Here is a 13,285-nt window from a genome sequence, read left to right as displayed (position 1 = left end):
ACTGCCGGATGCCAGCAGATGTAGGCTGCAGAGCACCTGCACATGTGGGGGTATGGCGTGCGCCCTTCTTATTGGCTGGTCCAGGAGTGGGTGAAGGTCCCTGATTAAGTCCATGATGGTTTCGGGGTGTAGCCTGTACCTCTCATGTATCTCTGCATCAGTCAGCTGGAATAGTGTGATGCGCTGTCTGTAGATGCGTTCCTCCTGTCGCCAAACCCTCAGTCCTGCTGCCTGTAGACGTAGGCGCCTTGCAATGACATACATAGCGGCCATGTTGTCCACGCTGTTGCATTTTGGGATTGCTTATATGCACTGTTGATGGTTACCACCTGCTTTCAATCCGTGTTAATTACCGACTCTTATTTACCGATTTTCTTGGATTTCTTAATTACCGAGTGCTCCTACATGTCATTTTAATTTTTACCACTTCATATTTACCACTTCATATTTACCGATTCGTTAAGTATGTATTCGGTAAATCTGATTCGGTATTTTAGAATTCGGTAAATATGATTCGGTATTTACCGCCTCATATTTACCGAAAAGTCGTTTTTGGACTCCTACATCTCACTTGTCTGAATACCGGTTGGTAACGGCATATTTACCGAAAATCGGCCGTTACCGACCGGTATTTGGCTACCTACATGAGGCCCTAAATGTGCAAATTAACGTGGAACATATTTAGCCTGATTGATTTTTGTAGTAAGCATCCATTTCTATTGTATATAACCTTTCCAGTCTAGAACCTAAACTACATGAATTGGAAACACAACGTGTTTTGGAGACTTTTGGGAAAGGAGTGTAAACAATTGGAAATGGGATTTCAACAGCAGGGAAAGACATTTTGAAAGCTACTAATGCCAATTAAAATAACAGGGCTGAGTTTAATTTTTCCTTAAATTCTGTTCATGAGTTGTGGATACATTTTACACAAAAGATGAGAAAGGATGCAAAGAAAGTAATAAGATAAATATTTAGGTTTGATGGGGATAATGAATGATGAATACATGAAATCACTGAAATGTAGAGGTTTAAAATGAAAGAGACAAGATTCGACTGATGATGAAGTTGCTCTCTGAAATTGAACTCACATGAGAAATCAATTAGTGTAATGGTTTTAAAAGCTATCAGATATACAGAATTGATAAAGAAAGAGACTTTAGCTCAAAATAATGTGGTTAGCCTGTAAAACTTTAACACGAGTAATGCTTAAGGAAACAGAAAAATTAATTTGTTGCTTTCTCTAAACATGCAAATTAACATGTAAAATACATAGCCTGATTTTTTTTGAAGTAAGCCTCCACTTTTATCATATTTACATTGTCAAGTCAAACTAGACCTAATTTATTCTCTATTTTCTACATTGCCTTTATTTTAACTTTTCTTTAAAAAAAAAAATGTTTTAGCTGAATGTGGTACTGTACAGTATTAAATAAATCATTCTCATTTGCCTTATTAAACATGTCCTTTCCATAGAATGTTCTGATTTAAAAAAACATTTTCTTTCCTTCATAAGCAACATTTTCTCATCGCATTAGGTTGAATTTTAGCTGTCATTTGTTTAGAATAATGAATATCGACAGCAAATTAAAAATAGTGTATGCAGGAAAATGTGAAGCTCATGATGTAAATCCGTCAAAGTTACAACTAGAATGTTTCTGCTTAATACTAGTTCATTGTCTTGAAGTGGAGTACTGAGTAGCTAATAGAGTAATTTTCAGGGTTCTCGTGTGATCTCGATGTGAAACTAAAGTACATAGGCAGTTACAACTTAGTAGTCTGCTTTTAGATAATGTTGCTGGACTCGTAGGTTACTGTGGGAATAAAGAAAGATGTAGCAGACCATCAGTCGATCCTTTCAGTATTGGGTATAGAGGACCTAACTCAGAAGAAAATGGATACATACCTTTTTGTGGGACTTCAGAAGCTCTTCCACCAATCTTTTACTTAGAGCACACTCTGAGAGCTCTATACTGATCTGAGGTGGTCAAGGCTAATTGCTCGGCGACTATCCTTTTGTCTTTTACACCGTGAGCTAATGCTGATGGTGTTTTCTAAATTACTTTGAGAATACAGCTATTGCTGTGACTAACTCCAGATTGAGAGAAAACTTGGATGAGTTTTCCAGAACTTTATGAGAAGTTCAAGTAAAATCTAAATTCTATTTCTAAATGCTCCCTAAAATTCTCGTTCTTTTCTGAAAAGGACTTTGTATGGATTTTGATAAATTAGGGTCTGTTAGAGTAGATTAGAGACTAATTTCCTTTATGGAACAGGCTGTAATATTTTTCTATTTGTTGCTAATCATTATTTTTCATGATATTTCTGTAAACTGATTTATCTAAATTTGAATCTGAATAAAGAGTTTACAACCCAAACTACTAACAGATAACAATAAGTCGCAATGTGGCACTATCCAATCCATTGTACCCAATCCCCTCAGAGAACCGACTCTCAACAGCAGATCCGTAAATAGAGATAACCTCACAAATATCAACATAGAGCAGATTTCCCTAAACCACTCTATTAACAAGTTGAAGTGTGGGCTCATTAATTGCAGATCTGTTAGCAAACATGTTCCTGACATATTCAACCTCATTCTAGAGAATGATTTAGACATCATGGTCCTCACAGAAACATGGCTAAATAGTTCCTCCTCGCCCATCCTTGACTTACTGGTTCCCCCTACCCACGACCTAATCTGCCTATACAGAATCGGGAAACTCGGGGGGGGGGGAGAGGGTAGCCTGCATTTATCGTAACTCAATCTCGGTCATGCAAGCAGACTCCATCGGTCTATCCTCCTGCGATTATCTCTGTATTAATATCTCTGATGCTAAGCACCTCGCCAGCAAGCTTCACATATTCTACACCCCCCCAGGCGATAACTTGACTTGTAGCGACAAGATAATAGAGGTCATGGCATCCAACGTCAACTCACAAGTACCTCAAATTTTTTGGGGTGACTTTAGCCTCCACTGGAACAATGCAAATGATCATATTGTTGGCTGTCAAAGAGTTTCTGTCAGAACAGGAGTTATCTCAATTCTGTGACAGCCCAACTCACAAGATAGAGACTCTGGGCCTCATCATTGCAAAAACAAACATCGTCATACTAGAATCCATCACCCGATGCGATTGGTCTGGTCATTATTGCATCCTCTTCTCCATCAATATGGGAGTCACTAAAAAAAGGGGCTAACCCTCAAAAACAAGACAATGGAAAAGGAGCTTACAAAACATCGACCCCATCCCCTTGGTAAACCGATGCAACTCTGCTCTGACCAACATGACGGACATGACAGATGCACATGACCTCACAACCTTCTACAATTTCACTTTACTCGAAATCCTGGACTCTACAGCGCCCCTCCAAGAACAAAACGTCTCCTCCAAAATGTTCAAACCTTGGTTCAATGAGACCCTGAACTCGGAGCGACGCCACCTAAGAGTTGCAGAGCTTCTATGGAAATCTGCTCCTACCACTGATAACCTTGATCACCTTGGAAGGTTAAGGAACTCATACAATAGGAAGATTCTGAAGGCAAAGGCAGATTTCTTCAGAACCCAGCTGAACCAAGCAATCAACCGGCCCCAAAAATTATTTGAAATCGTCAAGGAACAATCATGCAATACAACTAACTCTAGGGAACTAAATGACCTGGCCACACCTACCTGTGATGTGCTTGCCAATTTTTTCCGCAAAAAGACTAAGACCATCGAGCTAGACATCCAATCCAAGAAGGCGCTCCCACAATCTATGGCCCAAGATACTAAATGTGGCGCTCTACTCAAAGTCCATTTTATTACTCCAGGGGAAGTCACAAAAAACAATGCATCATGGCACACCTTCTCGACAATCTCTCAACAAATAATCGATAGCACTCTTCAAGCAATCAACCACTCCAATCATTTCTCTTACCCCCTGCCTCCTGCCCTGTTTAAAATGTTAAAAACTATCCTACCGCTATGGGCAAAAATTTTAAACGCATCCCTGAGACAAGGCACCATTCCGGACTGTCTTAAAATAGGGCAGGTCACACCTATACTAAAGAAAGTTGACCCCACTCCATCTGATCTCAACAACTACCGCCCTATATCCAACATCACCACTTTGGCAAAACTGTTGGAGAAATGTGTACAAATTCAATTATGCAACCATATTGAGAATTACAACCTCTTAGACAGTCACCAATCTGGCTTCCGCCATGGTCAAAGCACAGAATCCACACTCACACACATTATGGAAGACATACTAAAAATGCTTGACCACAACGAGTCATGCCTAATGATACTTCTTGACCTGTCTTCCGCCTTCGATACGGTCAAGCACGACAACCTTTCGTCCCTATTGGAACGAAGGATGGACCTATCGGGCACAGTGTTGCAATGGTTCTCCTCCTTCTTAAATAACAGAACACAAAGAATCAAGATGAAGAATTCACTCTTGCAACCCTCTGTGTTTACCCTGGGTGTCCCTCAGGGATCAGCCCTATCACCCATTCTTTTGAACCTACTAATGGAGCCTTTTGCGAACGCACTGAAATCAGCGAACATTCTATATCACCTGTACGCGGATGACACCCAGCTGTATCTGAAAATCTCAACCCTAGAAGACTTAATTTCCCTCAACACTATTCTACTGAACACGCAAAGCTGGCTCACTAACAACCCCCTCATGCTGAATACCAAAAAAGCTGAATTCATTCTCATCTCGCCATCGAGTCACACACCTAAGTTAGACCTATGGTTAAAACACCTAACCTCCTTTGACTGTGTTCCCCTCATCATTGACTTAGCAAAATCCCTAGGAATCACCATAGACAAACATCTGAATATGCAGTCGCACATTTCTAATGCCACCAAGGGAGCTAACCACAAGTTGAGTATACTAAGGAAACTCAAACCCTTCCTCCCTCAGGCCGATCTAAAAATGGCAGTGCAAGCCCTAGTGCTACCAAGAGTAGACTATGGAAGCACCACTCTTTGTAGTCTCCCCAAATACAAGCTGGCTCCGCTGAGGATATCACTTAATGCTGCGGCTAGACTGGTATCAGGAACCAAAAGAAATAGTCACATCTCTCCGACCCTGAATGCCCTGAACTGGCTGCCTTACAAGGCAAGAAAACACCTAAAAGTGGCCTGCATGACCCACAAAGCAATACATAACAATACACCCAGTTACTTAGCTCTAAAGCTAGAAAGGACGGGAGGTTGCAGACAACTTCGAAATGTGAGTACTTTCGTTCTGATTCCTCAATCCTTTCATAAGAAGAGAACTGGCTGCAGAGCTTTCTCAGGGATTGCACCAGAGATTTGGAACTCGTTACCTCAAGGGGTGTGTGGAATCTCTTCCTTTACCGCATTCAAAAAAGAAGTAAAAATACTACTAATAAACAAATTCACGTCCTAAGTCTTAATTCTAGGCTGACCCCGAGTCACCTATAAGATCCGCATATCATAGCCATCTCTGGTGGAATGTACGAGCCTATTATATGTAAGATTAATACCACAGCCACATAATGCTCAACAACTGTATGTAGTGTAAAGCTTAGTTGGCCTCGGGTCCCATTTATTGTCTATATACTTTATACCCATTGTGAATCGAAGGAGTATATTATATGTTTGTTTGTTAGCACAATCACCTAATGCTCAATAACTGTATATTGTGCAATGTCCTGCAGATTCCCGGTCCCCTATGTTTGTTATCCATATATTATATATCTCTTTTGTACGAAATGACACATTTGAATGCTTGTATACCACCTCATCCATTTATGTTTTTATACTGTATACTGTAAAGCGCTCTGATACCCTCGTGGGTCACGTTCGAGCTATATAAAACTTTATAAATAAATAAACTTGAAAACAGAAATAAAGCTTTTAAAATTCATCTAAACTCTTATTATTGACTGAAAATAATGAGTAGAGTTGGAATTTGATATTGATTTATGCTCATTTCCAAAATGGTGAAAAAGATCCAGTTGAACTGAAAAAGATAAATGCGCGGATTTGGAGACCACTTTTGAAAGTCAAGGGTTGAAGTATTTAATGAAAAAATACTCACATGCCAGCAGTTTCTGGTAGTAGAGATATGTATCACACCCTGAATGGAGCTATAAAATATTTAATTCCCAAGTCAGAAAAAAACTCCAGATTCTCAAATCCAGTGTCCAGAACTTGAAGACCTGACAAGGCGATACTAGAAGGCAGTCACGGTTTGAAGGTGTGAGTTTTAATAGAGAGATGGTTTGTGGTAGTTGTGTTAGACTGCGGTATTATGAGTACAAATGCCTGAGTGGAACAAGAAGTATTAAGAAGTATTCAGGCTCACTTGTAGTCAGAAAACCTAAGGTTATACACAAAAAATAAAATAAGAATACTTGTTTGCAGGAGAAGGTGTAGAGTATGAGGTACCATCACCTATACCATTGACATAGAGAAACTAAGCATTTTTGTGATTGATTAACATTAATCGGCGTTAGTAGAACCTATTTATGCAAACAGGTGAAGCTGCATTGATTTGGGTGATTTTTCGCTGGCTGCGATTTCACTTGCGTTTGTGGCAAATATTCTTGAGTAATTGAGATACTGTTATTTCCTTAATAGAGAACAAACAAAAAGAAGTTTAAAAGTTTATTGTTTTAGTTGTGTGTATGCAAGGTAAATTGTAAAGGAGGGTGAATTGCTGAAAGGAGGGAGTTGGCACGTCATATTGTTTTACGCTGGGATTGGTTGGTTAGTGTATTTTTCCGCTGTGATTGGTTGGTGACGTCAGAGTGTTGCTTTGAGATTGGATTGTTGAAAGTGAATAACGTATTTGGATTTGACGACAGAGATTTGGTCAACTATTATCTTAAATTGGATTGGTTTAATGAGAAATTGATGTATAAGTAACAAAACAATAATATTGTGATTGGAAATTCATGTCCTATTGTATTGCAAAAATAAAATGTTTTAAAGAATTTAAGAACTTAGTCAGAGGGGATGTTACTATTCCAATGTAAAAGGGTAAAGAGCCACCTCCTGAGGGTTTGCCTGCCATTATTATGACAATGGAACATGGGTTACACACTTGTTCTTAGCTTCGCCAGTGTAGTAGAATGACTGAGAACGAGGATGCATGGAGTTTTCCTAGATATGATACATTTAATACAAGGATTTTTGAAAATGTGAAGGGAAAATTGCCTGAGATGAGGCCACCACCTAGACCTACTCAATCTGAAACTTTAAATGTATGGGAAAAGATTGCAAGAGAAAGGAAAAAGAAAAATACATCCGCATCGTTTGTGTCTCAGTAATTATAGACCTAGGATGAAACAAAATAGGTAGAGATTAGTTTTGTAATCTATATGCGCAGTGTTGAAGTTGGTTACTAGACATTTGGAGACATTCAATACATGCAGTAGAATTGATCATCTTATTAGATGTGCTCATATGAGCCCTTTTGGCTTTAGGAATAAATGTGATATTTCCAAAATATTTCAACCAACACAGTGCAGTCGTCATGTGTATTTGACCATTCCAAGGCCTAGTTGTGTATAATAAAGGTAAACACACACCTTGGTAGTATATGTAGCGTTATTCATCAGTGCAGAGTCAACGGGTCACCTGCCACTGCTAATCAGCTGAGTTTCCTTCATGGCTTACATATATTAGAGGTACACAGTTGGTATGGTGTCAGTCATGCCATCGATAGTTTCAGTTGAGGAGACCAGGACACCATCAAGCAAAGTAGGCAGGCATGTATCTGATTTGAGAATTGTATGTACTTTGCACAGTCCACGATTAGTGCACATCAGTTGTGACATGGCAGACAAGTGAGAAGGGGCAACAGGAGTATAGCAACTTCGTTAGAGTTACAGTCATAGAGCCTCATGGTAGTTGTAGTGATTTCTATATAGACTTACCAACATTTGACAAATGGTAACCTGCATAAGTGAACATCAGATGTGATGTGGCAGAGAAGTAAGGAGGTGAAAAAGTAGTATAGCATCTTGGTTAGAGTTACAGTCACAGGGCCTCATGGTAGTATTGATATTTTTTCTATCTTAGCTTACCAACACTTGAAAAATGGTAACCTGCATGATGAGTGAACATCAGTTGTAACAATGCAGACAAGTGAGAAGGGGCAAAGGAGTATACCATCTGAGTTAGAGTTACAGGCACAGGGCCTCATGGTAGTAGAGGTAGCTCTTCATCTCAACTTACCAACACTTGACAAATGGTTACCTGCATTATAAGTGAACATCATTTGTAATATGGCAGACAAGTGAAAAAGGGCACAAGGACTACGGCATCTTGGTTAGAGTTACAGACACTGAGCCTCATGTCAGTTGTAGTGATCTTTACGTAGACTGTACAACACTTGAGAAATGGTTAGCTACATCAAAAGTGAACATCAGTTGTAACATGGCAGACAAGTGAGAAAGGATAAAATGAGTTCAGCATCTTGGTTAGAGTAACAGTCAAAGGACCTCATGATAGTAGTGGTTTTTTTCTATCTCAGCTTACCAACACTTGACAAATGGTTACCTGCATGATAAATGAACATCAGTTGTAACATGGTAGACAAGTGAGAAGGGGCAAAAGTACTATGGCATCTTGGTTAGAGTTACAGTCACAGAGCCTCATGGTAGTTGTCGTGATTTTTACATAGACTGAACAACACTTGACAAATGGTAACCTGCATTATAGGTGAACATCAGTTGTAACATGGTAGACAAGTGAGAAGGGGCAAAAGTACTATGGCATCTTGGTTAGAGTTACAGTCCTAGGGCCTCATTGTAGTCGCAGTGATTTCTATGGTGACCTATTCTTCTGCATAATTAGCCTTCCGCAGTTTTCAATTTGGTAAGGGATAAAACAAGCAGTAGCTGCCTTGGATCGCAAGGGCAGATAAGGACAGCACATTAATGCATTTTACAGAATGACAGACAGAGGCATCTATAAAGAGCATCCACTTTTAGAACAAAAGATCCAGTTCTACTATCAATAGACTAATATCGAGTGATGTAAAAATTAGATGACAGTATAGAAGATGCTCTACTTTGCCCTTGGCATTGCACTTTTGGAGTCAATTTCTTAAGCCATCACGTCCATTTAAGCTATATCATTGAATTATATAACGAAGGCATCTTAATAATTAATCAAACCCAGGAGATTAATCATGAAAACTCTAAATCTCATCCATTACCTACTGCAGCAATTCTCTGTGTCATACCTTGTATCTCAGCTCAGTTTTCTTTCTTTCTATGCTTAGACGCAGGGCTTTGATGAAGTGCATCTCACAAGCCAAAGATTGAAACAAAGACCTGCAAATCTGTAGCCAGAGTATGGATCTGTCCACGAGGAGTTCTGCTGCCCCGGCTATGTGAAACTGAAAGGACGTCCATTACTGTTTAATTAATAATCCTACATGAATGGTTGAATGGGGCTGGCATAGCACAATCCTGGCTGTAGAGAAGGTGTGTTGTACAAAGGAGAGGTGATGCATTGGTGATCAGTGAAAGTAAGAGGTAGGAGAGAGGGGATGGTAGGACACAGCAAGGCACAAGCAGCACAGCTCATGATGAGGAGGGTGAAGGCAGGCAGCTGAAGGGGTGCAGGTTTCAGCTGTTTTGGGCCAGAGGTGGAGGGAAAAGACTGCATTGAAGAGAGAAGAAGTGAAGAAGGAGCTTGGTTACCAGAGGAGGGTTTGGAAGACTGATGGGGGCAACCACAAGGTTTATTGTGTACACCCCAAAGTAACCTTGCAATGAGTTGTTGTTTGAAGAGCAAGGCTTTCAGATGTTTTTTTATAATTAGTGGCAAGATGTTGGCCTGCACATGTCGATTGGGAGTTAATTGCACTGCCTAGGTGCAGGGAAGGAGAAGTGCTATTCCCAGCCTAAAAGCAGAAGTAAAAGGGATTTATAAGAATAACCAATTACACCTCTTCCTCACTTTTTCTTTTTGTGGAAAAAAGTCAACATGATTTTCTGTTTTATAGCAAAAACAAGAATGTGTTTAAGCTCCATTTGTGTTTGTCCTATACTCAGTTCATCTATTCTTGAAGTTGACTGACACTGGTGGGTTTCTTCCAATTTCAGCTGGGTTTCCAGCCAGTTTGGCACTACTCATCATAACTTGTTGATTAACATTGCAAAGACCAATGTACTGATTTTTCACCAAAGCAAAATAATTGGCTCTCAATATTGCATAGGAAGCACGAGGAGAGCTCAGTGCAAATGTTATAATTGCCTAGAAGTTTCACTGAATAATTCCTTTACCTGTGAACCGTATTTTTTCCCTGTCTAATCCAACGCCAATTTGCTACCTTTTAAACTTTTGAAATTATGTAAAACCCTTTCTCGTCCTCCTGTCACACAAGTATGAAAGGTTTGTTTAGCACATTTAAAACCCCAAATTCTTTAATTTAGGATGGCAATGCAAGTGTAACTGAATTCAATGCTTGCCATTTTATTTTGAAATTATCTGTCAAAAATGGTTCACTTTACTTCAGAGAGCAAAACAATCACATTATGGACTCATTTGGATGTGGGTGGGACAGCCATCGACAAGCCGTCAGTGGTGGTTCCATCGACATCTGTGCTATCGGTCTGACTGCCGGATAATGATTCCAGTGGTTGGTGTGAGTTAGCCGGGGGAAACACAACCACCTCTGACAGGCTGAAGGAGTCCATCGGGACGGCCGTAGGGACTAGGATTTCCATTTCCAACTGTCTGTTCATGGCGGTCTCGCCACTCGCTGGCCTCCACTATGGAACCAGGGGGGCACCACATGTGCCCCCCAAACATCCATGCACCATGTGCCAGGCACCACTTGGTGCCTGGCTCACGGTGCATGGATTTTTTCAAACATGCCCTTTTCTATTGCGGCTTGTGCTGCGGCCCTTTTCCAGGCCACAGCACAAGCTGCGATAGAAAAGGACATGTTTCCAACTGCCTACAGGGCTGTCACATCGGAGTATGTCGGATGGAACCGCCGACTACTAGTCAGACGGTTACCATCCCGCAACGGCTTCCGACCGCCACCGTAATAAGGCCCTTAATCTTACAATGCCTTCTATATGTATTGAGATGTATTTGTGGTACTTAAGAACAACCCAAGGATAACTTCCCAAAATAGTTTGGAAGGAAATATATTCTCATTCAAAGGTAGATGTCTGTTCAAACTGTGACACAATGGTTTCCAAAAGATTATCCGAATAAGGAAACACTAGAGTAGTCTCACTTCAGTAAGGTCAAATGGAACCTGAGAACTAAAACAATCACATGCTTGTTCTATCACAATCTCCACACTTTATATTTTAATTAATAAATACCTTAGCTTTTCTTGTAAATTGCCAATGCTACAACTCCACTTGAGTAGCACACTACTACGAGCACCAAGTATCTGTTTTCCATTCCTGTTTCCTATTAATATCCAGTAGTGGATTTACTGGAACCTGAGCAACAAACTCGGGAAAGATGCAGGTTGTGTACCTACAGAACTGAAAATCTTGCTTATTTACTCTGTATTTGCCCCATGTATTGCCAGAGCAGAAGCTCTATTTAAAATCTCTGGTCCTAAAATATAAGATTTTCCCATTTGGTGATGCACTGAAACTTCTAAGGTGGACATACTGGTGGGATACTATGCTTTGTTCAGTCAGGTATCCTCTCCACGTCCGTTACTAAGACTTTTGTTTAATTTTTGGGGCAATTTGCAGATATTTATGCTTAAGGGGGTGTGGTGAAGGGAAATAGAGCCCATTATGCCCCTCCCCCAGTGTTGAGTACCCGAAGGAGCCGTCAACTAAAACCTCTGGGGTTAAGGCACCTGCTGCACAGATTTATTTGAATCCCGGGTATAATATTGGTAAGTGAACTCTGGAGGTTAACATGCTTGCACACTGCCATTTCTGCAGCCAGGTTTGAAGTATGATAAAATGGCATGGAGTGTGAATAGTCATGCTTATTTAATAGACAGACTACATAGCATGTAATGTGTACATCACAGATTTTTGTTTTTGTTTGTAGAAAATAGTTCGGTGGGTTAATGGTCTTGTTGAAAAGATCCTTTTCTTATCTGCAGGTCAAAAGTTACAAATTTGGTGCCCACTTCAAACAGTGACATAAAGCATCTAATGCATACATTTGAAACATTGCTGATAGTACTAAACATTTACTAACGTCCATACAATTAAGTTTGTTTTGTGTTCTATATGAAAGGTTATTGTAAGTGTTCTTAGACACATATGAAAATGCCTAGATCTATATCGTACTTTTCTTACAAAGACAACATACATGTTCATATCACAGTTTGTCATTTGAAAACTTGTCAAGTGGCATACTAACTATGTACCAGTTTCCCATGATGTCCAAGACATTAGTCTTCACCTTTGCTTAGTGTGAGCATTAACTTCCCCCAGCCAGCACACTGATGAGTTAAAAAGAGTTGATTGTCTATTTGCATTCCCCTGCAGACTGGTGTCTCTCATAAGCCACATTGAATGTGTGCAATACCCATGCTGCTAAGTCTGGATGTCATGATAATGTCCCTACAACACAAATGGGAACAATTGCTGGGACAGTTGCTTTTGTGAATTTGCCCCATACAGCTAAGGTGGCAAAAAACTAAGAGTATGCATGGATTGATTATCAACATTTGGTATGAGAAGAAAGGACCTCTTTGCACTTTTACTAATAGGTAGTTTGACACTTCTTGGCTCATTCATAAAGGCATTTATGATTGTGTATAGTACTGCTGCTGCAGTAATACTTAACATACTGATAAATCCGTTTTTTTGTATCAGCCCATTACATTTGAGTTGGTTAACGTCACCATCATTACATTTTGTGAAGTGTTTTACTACATTATAACTTCTGTCTGCTTTTTTTCTTCAGTGTATTTATGTTCGGTCACATGGTACTACAGTTTTAGTATAGTACTACTCACATTTTAAAGTTTGCACAGACATTCCTTGACATAGTCAAAATTCATAATTTCAGAATATTTTTATCTGACATTATTTGCTACCGTTGTTAACTGAGAATGTTATTGATTTAATGGTAGTCACATTAGATTGGCTGCAAATGTACAGTTGAAAAATACTCTGGGTTTTAGATGCAGCACGTTATCCACGAAATGGCCAGAAATCACCTTTCGCATCAATTGGGGTGGGTTTATCTTTATATATTCATCTAATATATTTAAAAGTCCAGGAGATGGCTGTAACATTAATGAAAAGTTTTAAATGTGAATAATATATTTAACATTTGTAAGATCATATGACTGCAT

The sequence above is a fragment of the Triturus cristatus genome, chromosome 2_2 (assembly GCF_964204655.1).
Source record: "Triturus cristatus chromosome 2_2, aTriCri1.1, whole genome shotgun sequence".
NCBI classification, from domain to species: domain Eukaryota; kingdom Metazoa; phylum Chordata; class Amphibia; order Caudata; family Salamandridae; genus Triturus; species Triturus cristatus.
Note: the sequence above shows the minus strand (reverse complement) of the source record.